Here is a 24,244-nt window from a genome sequence, read left to right as displayed (position 1 = left end):
ACTTCACTCTATTTTCACAAGGAATTGAAGGATTGAAACTGTACAAATTTTCAGTTGGGCAGTATCTTTCAAAGAACTGTCGTATTTAAGGAATTAAAAGTCTGAAATTGTACAGATGTCATGGCACCAGGGCGATGCACCTCGCAAGGCACGATTATTGTTGAACGTCTCGCAAAGGGCCAAGTTAACTTGTTTAACTTGAAAAACTGTATTGAGATCTTTGATCTTGGATATACAGGGGATAACATTAAAAAGGCCATGAGTAGTTCTCTGATACTCAACAAATCGCAGTGCGTTCCTCCGTGGTCACACAGATACTGCGAGTAGTCTCTTTCTATGCCAAGGTTACATCATTGAACAACTGTGGTGAGAAGGGTGTTTATGATTCTGTGATCCACAAGGACTTTTTAGTCATGGTTACTTTTCAAGGCGCAACGATGATCGTTAAAGAATACTCATTCGAAGGAACAAGAAGTGAAGATTATTTTTCAACACTCAATCTTTCAACCCCAGAAGCAAGGTGAACCTGTACGTGAAGTTATGTGATAGATTGCATTGAAGCCTCCTCAATCAATTTGCTGCTATCTATGAACTTGTTGAAGTGATCCAGAAGAATCGGTCTCTCTGTTATTTTCTCTGAAGAATTTCAAAGCTGGAAGTGTTCATTTTACAAGAACCTTTATAAGAAGCCTTACACCCAATGCGTGTTCCAAGTCAAATTCTTTGAAGGAAGTCCAACTGTTCAAGATGAAGTTATTCATCCAGAAGTTCCTTATGTCCATTTTGAAGTGATGAAGAAATAAAAGATTAGAGCTGAAAGCCAAAGATCAAGGAAGACTGAAAAGAAAAGAAAGCAATAAACCAAGGGGGATTGTTGGGATTAATTATGGTTTAATCTAAGTGAAAAGAAAGATATAAACCAAGGGGGAGATTGTTAGGTCATCAATTGTGGTTTATACTTTGCTTTTGTTAAGCTATTAGAGTTCTTGGTCTATGATTGAAAACAACATGTTTTAGTTTTGTTTGGGTTTTGGGCTTGGGCTTGGTTATTAGGTCTAGGTATAAATAGTGTCATTTGAGCCTTGTAAAGAGGGTGGTATGTTTTTGGGGGCTGCCATAAGCTTAGAACGTGTTTTTGGAGAGAAACAAGAGAGAACCAAGTGTAATCAAGAATCTTATGTACCCGACAAATCAATAATAGTGTGCATTGAAGATTAACCATTGTGTTCTTATTCTATATTTCGTATTGTCTAATTCACTTGATTAGGATTCCGCACCATCAAGTGAATCCGATTGATACATCGTAGCATTTTGGGTTTTACAAGAACAAAAAAATTCTCATTCCCTCTCCTCTCTCCTCTTTAGCCTCCAACTTGCTAGGGTCTTGGTGTGAGCCATTAGAGACACGATACTTCTGGTGCTTGCTTTCTAAAGACCAATAAGGAAGGATTATTAGTTTATTTGCAATAATAAACTAAGGTAAGTATTATCTAATTACCTTATGGTATTTTTCAAAAATAGCAATTTACTTCTAGGGTTCTTGATATTCAATAGTTGTTTGCAAATCAGAGTGAGAACATAGATCCTTTAGGGTGCATGCGAACTTAGGGTTTATGTTTTTCCGCCAAAAATTATTTTTTGTAACATATAAAATCCATCATATATGAGTATAGGTTTCAGTAGGAAGAAGATTTTTCCTGCCCTTTTTAACAGCTTAGCTAAACCTTGATTTTTGTTTCTGTTATCTGCACTACATCAGATATGCTATTCTTACAGTTATCATTGTTGATAATTATAGATTATTAGTATATCAATGTTTTTCCTTTCTAAAATAATCCTTCTTTTCTAATGCATTATCAGATTCCCTTGAAGAAGGAAAATGGTTAGATGTTTATGTGTGTTTCTTCTTCATCCCTATCACCATACATATGCATTTACCTATAACTTCATGGAACTCTTTTAGTCCTTGCATATGTATGTTAAGGCCCACCTTTATGGTTTTTACTACATGTAATTATAATGATGATGTAGATTCTTAGATCAAAGTGTCTTTCATGACCGACTTGACTCGGTACTCGTCTTTGCCTGCAAGTTTCAAGAAACATCGATTTGGTGTATGGTGGAGGTAGTGTTTGGTTAATGGGAATCCTTTCGCAAGCTGTTCGTGATGGTAGTAGCCATGTTATTAGGTAAGATAATACAAAAAAAAGTGTGTCCAATGATGGATTCATAACCTAGAAAACCTAAAAAAAAGATAATTAAACTTAAAAACACGATGATTAAACCTAATGTTTTGCCATGTTATTGTCTCTTTACAGGGTTATTCTGAAAAGACTCATGTCTCCATAGGTATGTATAATATCTACCATGTCTACATAAACAAATAATAGTAAACGTGATTAGATGTTGAGTCGTGATTATATTACCAGATATCATCTCGGATGTGATGGGCGTATTATTCATAGAAGTGTTGATAGAACTAAAGAAGTTGATATATGTATAAAGTAAGTTTTAAACAAGTAAAAAAATGTTATATTAAATAACATCCGCAAAAATGGGTTATATAAAAAAATTAGTGACTTGTAAGAAAAAAAATCTTTTGAATTGAGTTATGGGAAAGCTGATATTTTGTTCTTTTATTTAACTGGAATTAGAATTCAATTTTGTTCCAACCTTTTGTTTGGTTGGAAGTAAGTATGGAATTGAATTACATTCAAATTCACAAAATATTTCAACCAGTGAATTTTGTAATTCCTTCCTAAAACCCACATAATTCAACTCAGAGTACTTTTTCTAATAAAATTAATAAAATACCATTTGGATAATTACACAAGTAAATGCCTCTTGCCTCTCGCCTCTCCATCTCGTTTCCCTATTCTCTCTCATACTTTCCATTCAATTATCATCATTTGCAAAATTGTTGAAATTCATTTTGTACTTCGTTCCAACCATGTACATCGTTGATTACTAAATAAATGTTTGATTCTATACTTCTTTATGATATTTGGCTGTTGTGATTAATGTGAACAAAGATGTGGAAATTTTGATGACTTCCGTCATTTTTTTTTCTCACTTCTCTAAGAGTGTTATTATTTTATTTATCCATATATATTTGAAAAAACCACTTGTAAATTTTGGATTTAGAGATACTAATGTGCTTGATATTCTTTTCGAAGGTGTAGCTGACCAATTGTTGGTCCGAACAAATCTTTGTTTTTTTGGTCATGTTTTTCGAACTTGGACAAGGTAATGCAAGCTTTATAATCAATATTTTTTTGCTGATGCCTTCTTATCCAATCATGGGAATGACTTTTAATCCATATTTATTTGGATGTGTTTAAGAACACTATTAAATGTCATCCTAAGAATGGATCTCTTTGATCCTTCTCAAATAATTAAAATCTTTTGCATCCATTTCTATTTCAGTTTCACAGCCTCAAGAGTGCATTTGGTTAATTTGGCTTGGGAATTGGTTATTGTTTTGATTTCTTTTGCTTAGTTTGGTATCAAGTCGTATTTGCTATGGAATATACATTGTTTCATCAATATTATTTTGCTGTCATCTGTGTTTTATGGTGTCTTGAAAACCAAAACCATAAGATAAATGGGAAAATTGGTATATTTTTACCATTTTTTGTTTAAAAGAAACTGTTTTTTTCTTAATTTTTAGGACTGGTTCATCTAATCGGAGAAAAATAATAATGGGTCTAATGTTTTAGTTTGTGCATTCAATATTAGACTAACACATTTTAAATAATAAAAATAGACCAAAGTCCAGAAGCTTAATGATTTGTTACTTTGAGTTTTCAGGATTTGTTCTTTTGAGAAAAAATATAGCTTACATTTTACTTTTAGGCATCAAGATTTGTTGCGGTGTCGTAAGTTTCTCCATGTATAAGGGCCAAAATGCGGGAAATAATAATGTACTTTTATATTTTTGATGTACAATAAATATTAAGGATCGAAAACAAGACCTAAAACAATAAACACACTATTCCGGCCCGCACGCAGAGCGAGCATCCTTCTAGTTAAGCGATTAATGTTAGACTACATTAATTTTGGTTATTGTTATCCTACTTTTTAGTTGTTAGGTAGAATTTTTGATTTGGTATTATGCAATGACATTATTTGAAAAACTTTGGTTGCGCTTTTTGATTTTTTTTTTTTATAAAAAAATCATTTAATAGAGTAATATAGTTTACATTTTATCGATATTTAGTCCTTATTATTATTATTATTTTATTTATTTATTTAATTATTTTTATAGAATAAGTCTTTGAACTTGTTTTTTTTTTTTTGCACGCATTTAGTCCTTATGACCGACTACTTTACGCTAAGCCGGAAAAATGATTTGATATGCTAATATTGTTCTTAGTTTGTACACATTTACTCCTTAATGTTTTTGTTACAAAATAAGTCTTTGTTGTTTTTGTACTCATTCGTCTTTATGATCGGTTTTCATCAGGTTGTGCTCACATGAGATCCTATATATAACAATGATTAGTGAGGTAATCTCAAACATAGCTCTTCGCTCACTTATATCAGTAAACTAATTCACGAGTAGGTCAAATAATTGTTTTCACTTTCAAGTCCAAAAAACACTCTGGCAAAAAGTGTAGAGTCTTCGTTAATTCCCGAGTATGTCGATTTTGACCATTTTTCTATAAGTGGATTTTTTGTTCTTTTCTAATTGAACATCGTTATTACATGATTAGATTTTTTTTCAAAGAAACCATGTAGAAAGTATAATTTTTGGGAATGAGTTTATGAAGAACATGTGAAATTGAACCCAGATTTTGAAGAGTTAAAGATGAGGCTTCATATCTCAATAAAAACGTGAATGAGCTGAAGAATAATTCATAGTGATATGGTTAAAATAACTTGTAATCTTCTATAATTATATCAAAAGTATAATGCTATTAATCTGACAGTAGTAAATGGTATTATATGATCCCACTACCAAACCAAAACCAAGACAAGTGACATATAATCGACTGCCCAGATGAGCCACATATGAGAACATCTCATTAATGATTGTTTCACATAGGATGTCACGTAAGCAAAACATGATGAAATCGATCATAAGGACTGAATGTGTACAAAAACAACAATAACTTATTTTGCAAAAATAAAACATTATGGATTAAATTTCTACAAACTGAATGTGTACAAACTGAAATAGTTGGTCATAAAGACTGAATGTGTACAAAAATAACAAGTTCAATAACTTTTTTGAAAAAAAAAAAAACAATAAAAAACTAAATGTGTACAAACTGAAAACTATATTACCTTATTAAATCATTTTTTTTCTTTTTTATTTAGCTACCTATTTATAACTTTTAAAATTGTGGTTTTCGTAGACCGGATGGAGTGGGTGCACCAAGCCCACTCGTCATGCACGCTAAGCATGTCAAACACCGCCTGTTGGTGTGCGCCAAGGGGGTCGTTGGCGGGTTAACGTGAAGGGAGCAAGGAAAAGTTATGGTGGTGGACCCCTTGACTAGCTTAAACCAATCGAATTTTACCCGACTTTAAAATAGTTGTTAAAAAAATAAGCACAACTAATAAATTGTTTAAAAAAATGATATGATATACTAAATCACACCATCACTTTCTAGCATCATGGTATGTTTATATGTTTAGGTGAAACACAAAAATATAAAGTTTCATGTTAAGACACACACTATCATCCCCTCTCGGCCTCTCGTTGTAGGGCATTATCATGGTCTTGACCCTTTGTTACGCAAAAAAAGTTCATATTAAAAATATTTCACATCATTGGTTGACATATTGACAAAAGATTTTGTTTTGATAATTGTATGATTGATTTTTTTGAGTATTTTTCATTTTTTCTAATGGCTGAGGTTAGTGCATGTTATAATGTTTGTAATTTTTTCATGTGTTATACTATTATACATTTTAAACTTTATGGTTTTCATACCCTTTTATCTAAAAAGAAAGTTTACTTTTCCAAACAATTCCCAAAATTCTCCAGGAAATGAGTTGTACTTTTATTTTTTTTATTTTTTTTAAATTCACCAATATGACCTTTAAATTAGGTTGTGAATTGTGATTATCCTCTTTCCTTTTTTTTTAAATCACCATGGATATTTTTTCCGGTTAAAGAAACTTTTGTCCTATTATAAAAAGAGAACTTCAGTTATCACCGCAAGTTGCTCAATCTATTACAAAATTTGATGTGCCTTTGTCGAGAGATAGACCCCAAGCTTTTTATGTACGGGCAAAACAACTTTTCCATCGGTGGGCTAATCACTTGTCACGAGACCGGGAAATGTCAAAATAGGAATTTAAAATATAATTAGGATTTTGGCAAATGCACGATGCAGCTGCACAAATTCATTATAGGATAAATTTTGACGATTTTAACGATAAAAGTTAGGTATCGTTGTATTTGTTAGTAAATAAATATATAAAGTGGATATCACTGATTAACTATAATGTATACCGTCGGATGAAATTGTATTATATATGACCAAATTCATACATAGAACACGTCCACAAAAATAAGCATGAAAACATTAAGAAACTTGAATTTATACCGACATATACATAAATATAAGTGACTAAGATTTTTTTAAGTTAACAAACACAATTTCAAATAATAAAAAAACTTATTATTTGTGACATGAACCATACCTAGAAAGCGTAAATAAAAATAAGCACGGAAACATAAAAAAATTACATCAAAACGCTGACTACGTGAGATAAACATGAAAATTAGAAAGTAGATAGGATGAACGTTGCATTTTACAAAATTCAAAGTAGAGGGTGTCAAAGTGACATTTTAAAAAGTAAATGGGATATCATTTAAAAAGTATTTTAAAAAGTAAATGGGTGAAAAATATCATTTTAGAAAGTGGACGGGTGTAAAGCACAAACGACAGGGGATAAACACAGAATTATAAAATGGAGGGGTGAGAGTGATATTTTACAAAGTTCAAAATGGGAAGGGTTAAAGTGATATTTTAAATAGTAGAAGGGATATAATATCATTTTACAAAAAAAAAAAACATTAGAGGGGTGAAAAATGTCATATCTAAAAGTTGAGGAGTGCCAACCATCGGTGGAAACATCCATCGAGGTTGGTTATTAATATAAAGTTAGTATTTTGCCCATCATGTGTTGTTGTGGCGCCAATACGTTTTAGAAATTGAATTTTGACGATTGCATTGATAAAAGTTAAATATGATTGCATTTGTTTGTAGATAAATATAGAAGATCGATATCATTGAAATAAGTGTCGTTGGATAAGGTAACAACTAAAGTTTAAAAAACCAAAAGGGTTAAAGTAACATTTTTTAAAGTTCAAGGCTGAGTGGGTTAAAGCGACATTGGACAAAGTTAAAATATAGTAGCGGTAAGAAAATATTATTGTATATATTACGGGGGTTAAGCTTAGAATTTTGAAAAATAGAAGAGGTGAAAGTGACATTTTAGAAAGTTTAAAATCGAAAGATTGAAAGTGACATTTTACAAAATAGAGGGCTCGAAAGTGAATAAAAATCCTATTGTAAATACTATGAGGATTAAACATGAAACTTTATAAAATAAAAGAGATGAAAGTCACATTTTAGAAACTCTTAAAGTGTAGGCACCAAAAAAAATACTTTACAAAGTAGAAGGTGAAAATCATCATTTTTAAAAGCCGAGAAGTAGAGGGTGAAAATAGTTATTTTGGAAAATTAATGGGAGGTATCATTCGGTTCAACCTTTTAATAATATAGTTAATTTATGTTGGAGTGAATTATTGAAATGTTTGGTTAAAATTCCAAGTTTAGTCCATTTTTTGCACTAAGATTATCTATGTGCTTCTTTGTTACAAATTTCGTCTTGTCATACATAAAAAAACTATACTACCTTATTTTTTTATCAGTTATAATATCTAGAAAATGAAAAATCATCTCTCTCTCTCTCTCTCTCTCTCTCAAATCTTGACACCACCAATCTTCATTAAAGGTTTTAGTGTGGAAGTCTGAAAATCAAACCAAATCTAGCCTCAAAATTGAAATATATTAATCAAATCAATGTGCAAGTCACGAAGTGATTTACAAGTGAACGAATTTCTATATAACATAGTCCCTAAAAACAAGATACCTAAACTTTACTTCCTATAAGGGACCTACAAACCGGATACCTAGTTCCCTCGGTAGAGTGGACGGACGATGAGATGAGGCAATGGTTCTAGTTTGTTTTGTTTGTTGACTTGCCATAAGTTATTTGCTTTTGGGTCAAATGTTGATTAAGTCATCATTTTGATCAACTTGCAAAGCGTTCTAGAAGCTTTTTTCAAATGTGAAATTCATATTTGAACAACATAAGAGCCAAAGTTCAGGCGAAAACGGTCACAAACACCCATCAATTCAAACTGTATGCTAAATTATGAATGTATGGAGAATTGGAAATAATGTACCAAATCATTGTAGGAGACTTGAAATAGGTGGTGTGAAATTCGTCCTCCCCATGCATGTACTACACAAAGGTTGAAGCATCATGCCAATAAATATCTTGAAAATTTCAGACCTTGGTTTTGCAAAAAGAAGAAAAAAAACCATAATCCGCCATTGAAGTGCCAAGCTTTTAAGTTATGGTGGAGATTATAAATTTTGGAAGAGAAAAATCCTAATTTTATGGAGACTAAAGCAAGAAATTGGAGAATCAAGGGTTATTGTTTGACGGGGTTTCAAAGGTACGAAGTTCTTCGAAAGGATAGTTAGCTAGAAGATAAGTGTAGGGTGTAAAAATTATTAAAATCCCAATTAAAAATTTTAAAATATTGTAGTTTTGCACTCACACATAACTCATGTGGTTTTAGGCTAAACATACACGACTCGTGTTGATGTGAAAATAGTTGGAATTCTGCTCGAACTAAAACACACAACCTGTCTGGTTTGCAAGGCATAAATCACATGGCTAATGTACGGAAAAAGATATTTTTAGGTCTCGAGATTCATTTTTAAATCACAATAAAATTAGAACCATTTGGAAAATTGAAAACAAGAAAACTTTCAAAACGGTTTTTTCAAAGAAATAACAAAAATACCCACATGCTACCTCCTAATTTTCCTTTGTTTTAAGTCGTTGGCTCAATCGGGACCATGATATACCCTTTAGAGGGAAGTGGTCGATACCCAATCTACTAGAGATGGACCTCCTAGAGGGAATCTATGATCGTAGGTAGTTATGTTAGCATGCTAATTAGGTTTATATGTTAGATGATATTTTATATGTGCTCAGTTCTGTGCTTATGTAAATTCTTAGATTGCATGTCATTTGTATAGTTTTTAGGTGTTGTGCTTTCTTACAAAGTCGTAGGCTTACAATTGCTACTTTATGTTTTTAGTTGCAAGTCCTTCGGGCTCGAAGGGCAAAAATCCGGCTTGATTTTGGGATCTGAGAATTCTCAGTGGCGACACTTATCAATGTCATCTTTTATGTCATGAATTTCAAAACTAAAACTCAGTTTCCATATTTGATTATGTTTTGTGATACGTTGATTGGTACATGACATAGTTTGAAACTATTAATTGGAAATGACATGTTGATTTCAAAAACATTTGAAGTGTATTTTTGGGATGTTACAAGTTGGTATCAGAGAAATGGTTTGAGAGAATTAAACATTCGTTAAATGTGTTTAGACTCAAACCACTATGAGCTTTTCAAAAAAAGGAAGATTGTTTAAAAGAAACTTTTAAATTAAGAAAAGGTACATGTTTTGAAAAATTAGTAGAAAAAGTGTCATATGCCTTGAAGAAGAAAATGTAAATCATTCAAGTCATCCGAACTCCATAGTTAGTTAATTTAGTTAAATTTTGATTATGCAATAGCTCTACTCACTTTCTATGACCTTATATGCAATAGATATGTGCTCTCATGATGTAATTTAGTAAATTTCTCTTGGACAGTTGTAGTTTGTATGACATAATTATGCATAATTGTGATTATAGAGATTCCAAAAATTTTATTTAACCTTACTTCTTATTCCTTGTTTAGTTGTGGATATAGGATAGAATCGATCTTTAAAATGCCTATGTAGTCTATGAAATAGTGTGTAATTGATTATATAAATTACATTTCGTTTAAGTGGAATGTAACACCTGTTTTCCCGATTTGATCAGATGAAAACTTAATGATGCTGAGGATATTGTTTTGGAGAAAATCTTGAGCCATGACATGATAGGATGAATACCACGGCGTGGCCACATAAATTAAATGCAGAATGCATCTGACTGATCACCACAACGTGGTAAACGCTGCAGCCCAATCGCAGGAAGTTTAGAGGTCCGTCCGTATTTAAGGGCGTCATTCTCTTCACCCTCCATCCCCCCAATTCGAAATTGTGACATCCTGAAATTTAGGACTAAAACGGTAGACAGTCAGATCACTACGAACTTGTTTGTAATCTGACCGATTGAGCTTTAATGCATACTTTTATAAATATATAGTGTCACACCCCCAAACCAAGGATGGCGGAAACGTCCGGGGGTGGAGGACTTCATGTATAGTATCACAACAACGAGTATAATAGTGCTCAAAGTAAAAACAACCATCATAAATAATTGAAAGGGTTACACCAAAGTATATGTTTACATGATTCAAATCAATTACATTATGATGACAATATGAACTATTTGACGATTTATCGTCCCATCCTCAAAATGCTGTTGGTTTTCCTGTTTCACTGATTTCCTGATAATACAAGTAGTTTTGAAAAAGTGTCAACAATTAAGTTGGTGAGTTCATAAGCTTTTGAAAGTAAGAGTTTAAAAGCCGTTCTTTGTAATGAGTTGTATGTTACCAAGAAAATCCAATATTTTCCTTATAAAAACGATATGTAGTCTTAAAACCCAAGACTGGATGTGCGTGTGAGTTTTGTGTTATGTGATCTCAAGTACCGAGACCGAAAGTGTACAAGTAAAATCTATATTTATTGTTATTAAAGGTGGTTTTAAATCAACATAAAAACCCCTTTTGATTTATAAAATCCATTATACTTTAAGTTTTGTTAACTCCCTATGTGAGTCACTATAACTATACTAAGATTAACCGGTACTTTGTAATGTACCCCTTTTTGTATAAACCCGGTACTTTGTATTCGTACCCCATTTATATGAAGACCCGGTACTTTGTAATGTACCCCTTTTTGTATATACCCAGTACTTTGTATTCGTACCCCATTTATATAAAGACCCGGTACTTTGTAATGTACCCCTTTCTGTATAAACCCAGTACTTTGTATTCGTACCCCATTTATATGAGGACCCGGTACTTTGTAATGTACCCGTTTTTGTATAAACCCGGTACTTTGTATTCGTACCCCATTTATATGAAGACCCGGTACTTTGTAATGTACCCCTTTTTGTATAAACCCAGTACTTTGTATTTGTACCCCATTTCGTATGAAAACCTTTTGTAATGTAAATGAACATAAACTATACCTATTATAGCTTATCAAAATGTTTGTAATGTATATGCGACCTAACTATGCCTATTATAGTGTAGTATGTTTGTTTGTGGTGTATAAGAACCCCTTTTATGAAAATACACTAGTGCTATGAATCCATAAACTACGCTTATTATAGCTTATTATATATGTTCGAAATGAATGAAAGATCTTATCATGAATGACTAAATTTCAGTTTATGATAATAAACTAACAAGAAATTACATTCAATATTTAGCACGTATCGTTATACACTTTGCTCAACATAATACAAAGTGTTATGAAAGTTATAAGCTGTTAACTAGTTTTTAAGCTTTCTGCACTGTTTTAAAAAAATCATAGAAAAATCATACGAAGTTGAAAACTAAATCCGTAAATTCTGAGAGTTCATAAAATGTGTCTAGTTTATTCATAATTTTTATTATGATTTTTAGAAGTCTTTAACTTGTGTGAAAATGTTCATATTCACAGACTGGTCCGGATTTGTTTCTGAAATGATAGACGGTTTTGTAAAACTCACCATAAATCATTGAAAAATCGTATGGTGATATGCAAGTAGTCATTTTAAAGTTATGAAACTGAACTATTTGCACCTAATACAGTTTTGAAAAATAAAATGTTTAAGTTTACCAAAACAGTCCGTGAATGGAGTTGAACTTTTCTGATGAAGGCTGTTAAATGAGTTTAGTTGTGTTCTTGTGTTTTAACTTGTATTCCCCCCCTTAAAACTTAAGAAAAACATGAAAAGATAGGGGTATGAACTCACCTTGAGTGATTTCAGTAGATGGATGATGGAGAAAAGAAGTGCTCAACTCAAGAACACTTGGGAGGTGCTTGAAGATTCGAAGATCTAACACAAATATGACGATATATGTGTAAGCAATCTATGATTGGAGTAGAAGGAAGTGTAATAATCATAAGGATGATGAAGATACTTACCAAAAGTAGAAGGAAAGCCTTGGAAAATGCCTTGGAAATCTCGAAATTGAGAGAGAAGAGTTGAGAGAAAAGTGTTTGATCTTTTGGTGGAAATGAGAGAGAATGAGTGAAGTGAAGAGAGAGGGTGGATGTTCCAGCTCTAAGAACGTGGGAAATGGCTGAAAATGATGATAAAGTACATTGACATGACCTAGGTATGGTGGAAGGAGTGTGGCTGGTCATGGAGTGGGTGTGGGTGGTTGCTTGTGTCATAAACTAAAGAAAAGTCAACACTCCACCTCTTGTACTTCACCCACTAAATCTTGGATAAGATTTATCCCCAAAAACATGATTAATTAATAAATATGGGGCCTTATATGTTAAAATAAAGTTTTGGGTGCAAATCCCGCGTTAAAATAATTAAAATCGGGCTTAAAACGAAGTTTGGGTCAAAAACCGGGCAAAAACTGCTAAATTCCGAAATTTGGGCCGAGAATGCGAAGGTTCGGCTCCTTAGGAGCTTAGAACCGAGAGCAGGAGAAGAAACCGAGATAGGAGGGTTCGGCTGCGCGGGTCGCCTCTCGGACCGAAGGTGAGGCTCGGATGCATGGGAACCGAGAGGTCTCGCAGACATGCCCAACAGAAGGGACCGAGAGTCAGGTCCTCGGACCGAAGGTCAAGCCCTCTCGGGCCGAAGGTGGGAAGGGCAGAGTCTCGGTTCGAAATGATCAGGGGACCGAAATGGACAAAGCGCTCGGTCCATTTCGGTTGAGAGGGTCTCGGCTCCTAAGCGGTTTCGGTTCCTTGGGAGGGTTTCGGTTCCTTGAGAGGGGTTTCGGTTCCTAAGAGGAGTTTCGGCTCCTTAAGTCCGTTTTTCGCGTAGACTTCCATTTTTGGGCTGTTTTCGCCAAATTCGAGGGTCGGGATGCCCCGAGTGATTATAAAAAAAGTTGAGAGAGATTTTGAGAGAGATTTGGGAGAGATTTGTCATACTTGGAGAGATTTGGCATACTTAGATAGATTTGGGAGAGATTTGACATACTTGGAGAGGTTTGGCATTCAGAGAGATATTTGGGAGAGATTTCACATACTTGGAGAGATTTCTCATTCAGTGAGATATTTGGGAGAGATTTCTCATACTGAGAGAGATTTGGGAGAGATTTGACATTCTTGGAGAGATTTCTCATATAGAGAGAGATTTGGGAGAGTTAGAGTGAAAGAGATGTGGAGAGACTTCTTTTGTGACCTTTTTGAGTGTTTGGCTTCGCAACGCAAGGTTCTTACACTCTGTTAAGCCTTGTTATGAATGTTATACGCTCTCGAGGGGTATGGAATAATGTTTTATCGAGTAGCTTCATCACTTGCCCTGATTAGGGTTTAGAATTTCCGAACACGTGAAAACTCTAAGTGATAATTTGTATGAGGTTTGCGAGTTGTACAATAAGAAACATAATGGAAACCCTAATGTACAAGGGTTAGATGAGTTGACCGGTTTGACTTATTGACTTTAGTTGACTTTGACTTGGCCAAAAATTGACGGTTGTCACATCATCCCTCCGTTAGAAAGAATTTCGTCCCGAAATTAGAATCTTGGCAAGGAGTAGGCATGAATAATTGAGCCAAGAAGTGGGGATACTTCCTAATCGATTGATTCTCGCGCTCCCAAGTGAATCCAGGTCCTTGGTTGGTATTCCAACGAACCTTCACTAATGGTTAGCGGCGTTGCTCCGTCCGTTTGACCTCTCGGTCCATGGTCACTACGGTTCTTCCACGAAGGAGAGGCTCTTGTGGAACTCGATCTCGTCGAGGGGGATTACAAGAGTCTCGTCGGATAGATACTTCTGCAAGTTCGAGACGTGGCGGGTAGAATGTACTTTACTAAGCTCGCGGGGTAGATTGAAGTTGTGAGTTACCGGGTTGATTCTGGCAAGAATCTCGAAGGGCCTAATTATCTTGGGTTTTAGCTTTCCACGCTTGCCGAAGCGTACTAAGCCTTCCCAGAGCGAGACTTCCAGAGGAATTTGGTCTCTCACTCTGGAGTTCTAAAGGTTTCTCCCTCTTGCTTCTCTTCCCAGTCAAGGGTTGCTCCCTTCAGGGTCAAAGTCGTAAGGGGTTCCGTAATTCGCGAGAAGTTCTAAAGGAACTAAGACGGTAGGTCAGCGAGACCTAGAATTTTGGCGAATTCCCGTCGACGCCTTCGGTGCTGACAAATTCTCAACGGTTTTGATTAATTGAAAGGGTCCTCAAGAATTCCCACATCACTAATAGCGTGTCTTAGGAATTTGACTCTTCAATTCCATTGTTGAGTAGTTCATTAGGTTTGACCTGACAGTTCTTGCAGTTCGGTAGGGGGTTAGACTGTAGGGCGATCTGGTTACTAGAGTCGTACCGGGTTCTAAGTTTGTTCGTATTACGATGCGATTACTCGTAGTCTCGGGCAGTCTCCGTCCTGAAGTTCATATTAGAAATCATACATGGTTCATCAATCCCAGTCTCGTGTATACGAGTCATATATAATTAAGATTGAAAAGGTAGTCAAATAAATGATTCTTCTTTAAGCTCACATCCCAACGAGGAAAAGAAGTAATAGGGGAATCATTAATTCTAAACCTGTAGAACCTTGATTATATACCACCCTTGTGTATACATTCTTCAGCGATAGATCAACCGTACGGGTCTTTGGATTGAACTTGACGTATTGCCCGAGTGGTACTTCGGGGAGGTTTGTTGAGGTTTCTTCGGAAAGGATAAGAAACCTGAGGTACTCTACGCATGAGTACTTCGGAGTTCTGGAATGACGGCTTCGCTAGAAAGATGATTTCGAAGGAAGAGATTTACGCACAAAACTGGTATTGTGAGGATCGGATGGTCTCCAGTTGTATGATAAAAATCAGAGTCACTTGGAAATAAAGGCACTAAATTTGATCATAAAGGCGTTACAGACAAAACACAACAGTGCAACTGTCAACAGAGTTACAGTATTATAGATTTACTACAAGACTATTGCTGTGAACTAGGTATACTACAAAAGACAAGTATACGCAGCACGAGGATCCCTTAACTGACGGGATCTCGCAAAAGATAAGACTCAAGTTGCACTAGTTTTTAGACAGTTTGGAAAGCATACAAAAATACAGCTGATGGGAAGCGTTCCTATACTATAGTAGGGTCCTTTGTTGTTCTGGGGTCAAACTCCTCCTGATCCCCCCGTCACCCTTCTCTGTTGGGTAGTCCCTTTTGAAATGTCCCACTACACCACATAGATGGCATATCCGAGAAATTTCGACGTTGGTGGTTGAAGTAATGTGTTGGATCCGAGCCCTGCAGTAATTGATGGTGTGTCCCTTTTTGTTGCAGTTTAAGCACTGAATTACTCGACAAGGTCCATGATGGTGATAGTTGCATTTGTTGCACTCTGGGAGGTTGCCAGCATACGGTCTGGCCGGGTTAGGGATAACTGGGATGCCAGTAGGGATGACAGTAGGAGGTACAGATGTCGTGGCCTTGAAGGCTGCCACAGGTTGTTGTCTTTTGTTCGCCCCTTGGGGTGCTTTGCCTTTACCCCTTTTCCTGAACCTTTGTCTGTTATTCTTGGGCTTGAGATTTGGAGTGTTGTGGCAGTTCGTTACTTGTGGGTGTACTTGGTTGTCACTTGGATTGGAATCATTGATACCCATTCCGCTAACATTTGCATTGTTAGCGTTAAGGTGAGTCAAAACAGCTGTCACGGCAGCTGAGACTGTAGCTTGAAAGGTAGCTGCATCGATATGAAGGGTAGGGGTTTCGTTGTTCGACTGACTATTTCCGGATGGCGACATGATTCTGTAACATGGGAAGAAAATGAATTCGTGAGCGATTATGGTTGAACCTAGATGTATTTAGATCGTACATGCAAAGAGTAGAAATAAGTTCTCGAGAGTTTGACCTACATCCCTATGATGTAGTCCTAGTAAAGAATAGAAGTAGTTCACATAATGGTCTCAAGACGTTTAACGTTCAAACATGGGGGTTCAACACGAGGACTTCCCAGGGGGTCACCCATCCTAGTACTACTCTCGCCCATGCACGCTTAACTGCGGAGTTCTGATGGGATCCGGTGCATTAGTGCTGGTATGATCGCACCCCTGACAGAGAATTGGGAATGATCCCTGAGCTAAATTACCCTAGTCCAACAACTTGACTAGAGTGGGTTTCAAATAGACTCCTATGATAGTATGATGGAAGTATTTGAACAAAGAGTGACACAGAATTTAGCCGACTGACAATATCATTGATGTTTAAGATGTAACAGGCTTGGGAAAATTGACCTTGTAGAGGGTCTTACATCACATCCGGAGTAGGAAAGTTTTGGCCGCCTAAAGGCCTAACTAAAAGTACCTACAGTACAAGATAAATTCATAGAAAATGCCACATAGGACATAGATAGGAAAACGATTCCTTTTTAACAGGGAAGGAAAGTAAGGCATCTACTACTGGCGGCGGTCATCCCTCTGGTGAACCCTCAGTTTAGCCAGTTGCCGCTCCATATCAAGCATGTGCCTTTCGTACACCCTCTGGCGTACTCGGAGTTCTATGACTTCGACTCGTGTTTCAGCCAGTGCTTGCAGCAGGGTTTCATGGTCTCTCTCAGATCTTTCAGGAGTGTGCTCAAGGTAATTGGTGCGGATTGTATGCATTCTTGCATTTGCATCAACCTCTGCGATACGATGGAGAGCTGTTGTGCCCCGAATCTCGTTTCGGGCAACTCTACGGACCAGAATTGGAAGAATTCTGTCTGCTGAGCTTCCTTCGCTTATGTTGTAGAAGCTTCGGTCTCCATTAAACGGCATAGGTTGGTCTTGCTCTTCTCTCCAGGTTTCCAAGCACTCTACCCAAGGAGGCGTCGGGCCTTGAAAAGCCGGACGAGGGTTAGGATTCAGAGCAAGAGCCATCGGGGGTAGGTTCTCCACTTCAGGTTCGGAGTCAGAATCATTAGCAAAGCCTTCAGCTTGGTGACCATCCACAGGGATTGGGTGATCATTCTCTGGCTCCTCTAAGAGCTATCCAGCATTGTCGTGGTTGGGGTAGTATGGGTCGTCGTGGGGATGGAATCCAACCATGATTTCCACGCGAGAAAAGGGAATATAAGAAATAACTAAGTAGACGTACTAATTAGATAATTATAAGATGATCTTTATCAGATACTTTAATACTTGTTTAGTGCATACTAGTTATATGTATTCGGGACAGGATAGACCTTCGAATAAGCGACCCTAACTCTAAGTCCACAACCCAACGAGGAACAGGAAGTAAATCAAAGATCCACAGATTCTTAGTCTATGACGTCCTGGATACATATAATTTTAATGTATCCACTAAGCAATTATTGACCTATTGATAAAAATCTATTTAGTTCTCAGATAAGTAATTATAGTAACACCAAATACCCCTATGGTATTTCATTGTGGTAGTGTTGGTAAGTTTTTAGACTTGTTGCCACATCACAACCATTCTTGGGCATATCCTAATCACTCCTCGGACCAGCATAGTTGATCAGGCTATGCCATTCCCAGGACTGACCATACATCCCCAAGCTTACTTGCAATATTCAACAATCGTAATACTTTTGTTCTTGTCATTGTGACACTGATTTTAGTATGAATGCAGGCACGTATACTTTATTCTAGAAAAACTATTTATTTTCTAAAAGTATAATCTTTCGAAAAATGTTCGAATCAGAGACTTTTAGTCCTAATTGTGTTTATAGTTTGTATATCTTATGTGGTTTGATATACTTAATTCACTATAAACCGTGCTCTGATACCAATCTGTCACAACCCCAAACCAAGGATGGCGGAAACGTCCGGGGGTGGAGGACTTCATGTATAGTATCACAACAACGAGTATAATAGTGCTCAAAGTAAAAACAACCATCATAAATAATTGAAAGGGTTACACCAAAGTATATGTTTACATGATTCAAATCAATTACATTATGATGACAAAATGAACTATTTGACGATTTATCGTCCCGTCCTCAAAATGCTGTTGGTTTTCCCGTTTCACTGATTTCCTGAGAATACAAGTAGTTTTGAAAAAATGTCAACAATTAAGTTGGTGAGTTCATAAGCTTTTGAAAGTAAGAGTTTAAAAGCCGTTCTTTGTAATGAGTTGTATGTTACCAAGAAATTCCAATATTTTACTTATAAAAACGATATGTAGTCTTAAAACCCAAGACTGGATGTGCGTGTGAGTTTTGTGTTATGTGATCTCAAGTACCGAGACCGAAAGTGTACAAGTAAAATCTATATTTATTGTTATTAAAGGTAGTTTTAAATCAACATAAAAACCCTTTTTGATTTATAAAATCCCTTATACTTTAAGTTTTGTTAACTCCCTATGTGAGTCACTATAACTATACTAAGATTAACCGGTACTTTGTAATGTACCCCTTTTTGTATAAACTTGATACTTTGTATTCGTACCCCATTTATATGAAGACCCGGTACTTTGTAATGTACCCCTTTTTGTATATACCCAGTACTTTGTATTCGTACCCCATTTATATGAAGACCCGGTACTTTGTAATGTACCCCTTTCTGTATAAACCCAGTACTTTGTATTCGTACCCCATTTATATGAAGACCCGATACTTTGTAATGTACCCCTTTTTGTATAAACCCGGTACTTTGTATTCGTACCCCATTTATATGAAGACCCGGTACTTTGTAATGTACCCCTTTTTGTATAAACCCGGTACTTTGTATTTGTACCCCATTTCGTATGAAAACCTTTTGTAATGTAAATGAACATAAACTATACCTACTATAGCTTATCAAAATGTTTGTAATGTATATGCGACCTAACTATACCTATTATAGTGTAGTATGTTTGTTTGTGGTGTATAAGAACCCCTTTTATGAAAATACACTAGTGCTATGAATCCATAAACTACGCTTATTATAGCTTATTATATATGTTCGAAATGAATGAAAGATCTTATCATGAATGACTAAATTTCAGTTTATGATAATAAACTAACAAGAAATTACATTCAATATTTAGCACGTATCGTTATACACTTTGCTCAACATAATACAAAGTGTTATGAAAGTTATAAGCTGTTAACTAGTTTTTAAGCTTTCTGCACTGTTTTAGAAAAATCATAGAAAAATCATACGAAGTCGAAACCTAAATCCGTAAATTCTGAGAGTTCATAAAATGTGTCTAGTTTATTCATAATTTTTATTATGATTTTTAGAAGTCTTTAACTTGTGTGAAAATGTTCATATTCACAGACTGGTCCGGATTTGTTTCTGAAATGATAGACGGTTTTGTAAAACTCACCATAAATCATTGAAAAATCGTATGGTGATGTGCAAGTAGTCATTTTGAAGGTATGCAACTGAACTATTTGCACCTAATATAGTTTTGAAAAATAAAATGTTTAAGTTTACCAAAACAGTCCGTGAATGGAGTTGAACTTTTCTGATGAAGGCTGTTAAATGAGTTTAGTTGTGTTCTTGTGTTTTAACTTGTATCCCCCCCTTAAAACTTAAGAAAAATATGAAAAGATAGGGGTATGAACTCACCTTGAGTGATTTCAGTAGATGGATGATGGAAAAAAGAAGTGCTCAACTCAAGAACACTTGGGAGGTGCTTGAAGATTCGAAGATCTAACACAAATATGACGATATATGTGTAAGCAATCTATGATTGGAGTAGAAGGAAGTGTAATAATCATAAGGATGATGAAGATACTTACCAAAAGTAGAAGGAAAGCCTTGGAAAATGCCTTGGAAATCTCGAAATTGAGAGAGAAGAGTTGAGAGAAAAGTGTTTGATCTTTTGGTGGAAATGAGAGAGAATGAGTGAAGTGAAGAGAGAGGGTGGATGTTCCAGCTCTAAGAACGTGGGAAATGGCTGAAAATGATGATAAAGTACATTGACATGACCTAGGTATGGTGGAAGGAGTGTGGCTGGTCATGGAGTGGGTGTGGGTGGTTGCTTGTGTCATAAACTAAAGAAAAGTCAACACTCCACCTCTTGTACTTCACCCACTAAATCTTGGATAAGATTTATCCCCAAAAACGTGATTAATTAATAAATATGGGGCCTTATATGTTAAAATAAAGTTTTGGGTGCAAATCCCGCGTTAAAATAATTAAAATCGGGCTTAAAACGAAGTTTGGGTCAAAAACCGGGCAAAAACTGCCAAATTCCGAAATTTGGGCCGAGAATGCGAAGGTTCGGCTCCTTTGGAGCTTAGAACCGAGAGCAGGAGAAGAAATCGAGAGAGGAGGGTTCGGCTGCGCGGGTCGCCTCTCGGACCGAAGGTGAGGCTCGGATGCATGGGAAACGAGAGGTCTCGCAGACATGCCCAACAGAAGGGACCGAGAGTCAGGTCCTCGGACCGAAGGTCAAGCCCTCTCGGCCCGAAGGTGGGAAGGGTAGAGTCTCGGTTCGAAATGATCAGGGGACCGAAATGGACAGAGCGCTCGGTCCATTTCGGTTGAGAGGGTCTCGGCTCCTAAGAGATTTCGGTTCCTTGGGAGGGTTTCGGTTCCTTGAGAGGGGTTTCGGTTCCTAAGAGGAGTTTCAGCTCCTTAAGTCCGTTTTTCGCGTAGACTTCCGTTTTTGGGCTGTTTTCGCCAAATTCGAGGGTCGGGATGCCCCGAGTGATTATAAAAAAAGTTGAGAGAGATTTTGAGAGAGATTTGGGAGAGATTTGTCATACTTGGAGAGATTTGGCATACTTAGAGAGATTTGGGAGAGATTTGACATACTTGGAGAGGTTTGGCATTCAGAGAGATATTTGGGAGAGATTTCACATAATTGGAGAGATTTCTCATTCAGAGAGATATTTGGGAGAGATTTCTCATACTGAGAGAGATTTGGGAGAGATTTGACATTCTTGGAGAGATTTCTCATATAGAGAGAGATTTGGGAGAGTTAGAGTGAAAGAGATTTGGAGAGACTTCTTTTGTGACCTTTTTGAGTGTTTGGCTTCGCAACGCAAGGTTCTTACACTCTGTTAAGCCTTGTTATGAATGTTATACGCTCTCGAGGGGTATGGAATAATGTTTTATCGAGTAGCTTCATCACTTGCCCTGATTAGGGTTTAGAATTTCCGAACACGTGAAAACTCTAAGTGATAATTTGTATGAGGTTTGCGAGTTGTATAATAAGAAACATAGTGGAAACCCTAATGTACAAGGGTTAGATGAGTTGACCGGTTTGACTTATTGACTTTAGTTGACTTTGACTTGGCCAAAAATTGACGGTTGTCACATATAGTGAAAAATCTCAAACAAATCAAAACAGCACAAACTGCAACCCTAGTTAACACGTCTTAAGAACTGAAAGTTTATATTAAGCAGTTGTGAGCAAAGCAAACACTCTAATCTCGTAGCACATGTTTACTTGTTTCCAAAAATATAAAGAACGTCCAAAACGGAGTCCGTATGCAAAAGTTACGATAGTTATAAGAAAATAAACCAGTAGAAAACTGACTTTCTTTAAACTGCTAAAACCGTTTCTATCTGTTGAGACACTTGCACACCTCAGATGGAATTTCCAAGAGCGTTTTTGGACTCAAACCATGGTCTAATATTTAATTCCGTACTTGAAATATTTTTAGCAAAAGTATTTGGGAACAATCGAAAAATAAGACGTTCGGTTCATTTAGACGCGAATCTTTTAACACGATTTCCTGGAGTTCTACAACTTGAAAAATTAATCCGTTCGGGTTTTTGGAATCCTTAAACTCTACTCTATCATACGACACTTTCAAAAGAAAAATATTAGGTGTCAGGACTTTGGCACACCAAATTAGAAGGGTTTTTGCAAGTTTTTGTTATGTGTGACATCACCATGGCCCACCACCCTTGCAAGAGATGATAAAAATCAGCCAACCCTTGGCATTCCCCCTTCCTCACGTCCAAGATATCCCTCCCCATTCTCCTTGGCTGAGGGCACACTTCTGTCACACCCCGAAACCGATGGCGGAAACGTTCCGGGGCGGAGGACGTCATGTGTAGTATCACAACAGTTGTATCATAGTAAGCGAAGTAAACACAACCATTACATTATAATAAGAATATTTACATTGTTTGAAAACATGGTTTATACATAACAGTATATAACAAAAGTAAAAGACGTGACTCCAAAATGCTCCGTCTTCTCCAAAAGTTGGCAAGAGTACCTGTCTATTATTGCCCTGAGAATACAAGCAGTTTTAAAATATCAGCATAAAGCTGGTGAGTTCATAAGCGTTTAGTTCTGGTGAAAGAAATGTTTCTTTGATCCTTTGAAAAGTGTTTCCCATGAAAATCCTATATTTTCTTATGAAAGAGGTTTGATTATCCATTCGTTATGTGTTTAACATCCTGTTTATGTAAGGTTGAGTTATCCCAGGAAAATCCTATATTTTCCTTAAAAGTTGGTAGTTGGTTATCTGATCTGGAATGAGGTGTACAAGTATCTGCCATACTTGTATCGTTAGATGTAGTTTCCTTGAAAATCCATGTTTGCTCTCAATGAGATGTATTAGTGTTATTACATAAATAACACTAATAAATAAGTAGTGAACTAGATCCTAAGGGTATTACTAATGCCCTCTAGTAATCAAATCGGTTATTACTTTGAGGTTAGTTCACTTGTTTCATTATTACAAAATAAATCTCTGTTATCTAGGTTGCGAGTTTTATAACCATACATTAAACTGGACATGGCACGTAACGGGGGCCAATATCTTTTTATGACTTTGTCACCCCAGGCATGGCTGCCTAACTGTAGCTAGCAGTTTAGGTGCTGGATAGTCAGTCCCGTATAGATCTATACACAATAGTCTCGCTCTCCCTCCAAGAGATTCTGGTTACAAGGGTTAGTCCTACACTCTCGAATCCGGTGGAGTGTTACCAAGGACGTGTCTCCAACTTAAAATAACAAATTTACAATTAATAATACCGAAAATCCTGTTTAGGTTTTGTATAAATCCTTTATAAAATATCACATTTTATGACAAGATTTACAAGTTCTTTGCTTTAGTTTTGGAAACTGTTTCTACGAGTTGATTTCTTAATCGTTTGGTAAAACGGTTTTCTGTGTTAAAAGCATACTGAACATATAATTATTTTAAACAAAATAATATACTTGAGCACAAGTTTCCTTGTACTTTTGCTTGTATTCCCCCCTGAAAACATGAAAACTCGGAAAAAGCGTAGGGGTATGAACTCACTGTTTGACGTGGGATTCGAGTGTAAGTTGCTCGGAATTTCTGAGTGTCAAATAAAGCCTCGGGCACAAACGGATCCTATTTAGCATGTAAAAGTACATATATACATTAGGTGAGGGCATAACACTATTTGTTATGGAAGGAAACCACCTTATGGACTAGGAAACACTTAAAACTAAGTGTTAGAATCACACGTGTTTGAAGAGGGGAGTTTGCGGCCGTAATCAGGAGTTTACGGTCCATATGTTTACGGTCCAGGTGTTTACGGTCCATGGGTTTACGGCCCAGGTGTTTACGGTCCATGGGTTTACGGTCCATGGGTTTACGGCCGTAAACACTTGACGAAAAGATGCGATTTTCGGTGTTTCAAGGTCCTTTCTAGCCTTCTGGAAGTGTTCTAAGCCTCGTTTATAGGATTAGGAGGGTGTTGTGGCAACTTTGCACCCTATAAATAGAGTTTACGGTCAAGGGAGATTGCCTTGACCGTAAACACCCTTCTGGTCACGATTTCTAGATGTTTAACAAGTGATTCTTGTATCCAACAAGCTAAGGGTAGTGTACTTACGTAGTAGAAGCTTGAAATGAGGTTTTTAGCAACCAAGAACTAGTGTGTGTTCTTGGTGTTCTTGGTGAGAGAGAAAATCTAGAAA

The 24,244-nt window shown here is 36.2% G+C and overlaps 1 non-coding gene across 1 annotated transcript; it reads right to left on the bottom strand.

The window, feature by feature from the left end:
• Nucleotides 1–16,384: 16,384 nt before the first annotated feature.
• Nucleotides 16,385–16,503, bottom strand: LOC145161859 (5S ribosomal RNA). The gene has a single exon (XR_013738723.1). It is a non-coding gene; the product is annotated as a 5S ribosomal RNA (ribosomal RNA).
• Between the last annotated feature and the right edge of the window lie 7,741 nt (nucleotides 16,504–24,244).

This window comes from Lactuca virosa, chromosome 2, assembly GCF_052849685.1.
Source record: "Lactuca virosa cultivar CGN04683 chromosome 2, Lactuca_virosa_CGN04683_v6, whole genome shotgun sequence".
NCBI classification, from domain to species: Eukaryota; Viridiplantae; Streptophyta; class Magnoliopsida; order Asterales; family Asteraceae; genus Lactuca; species Lactuca virosa.
This window is presented reverse-complemented; position numbering and strand designations above follow the sequence as displayed.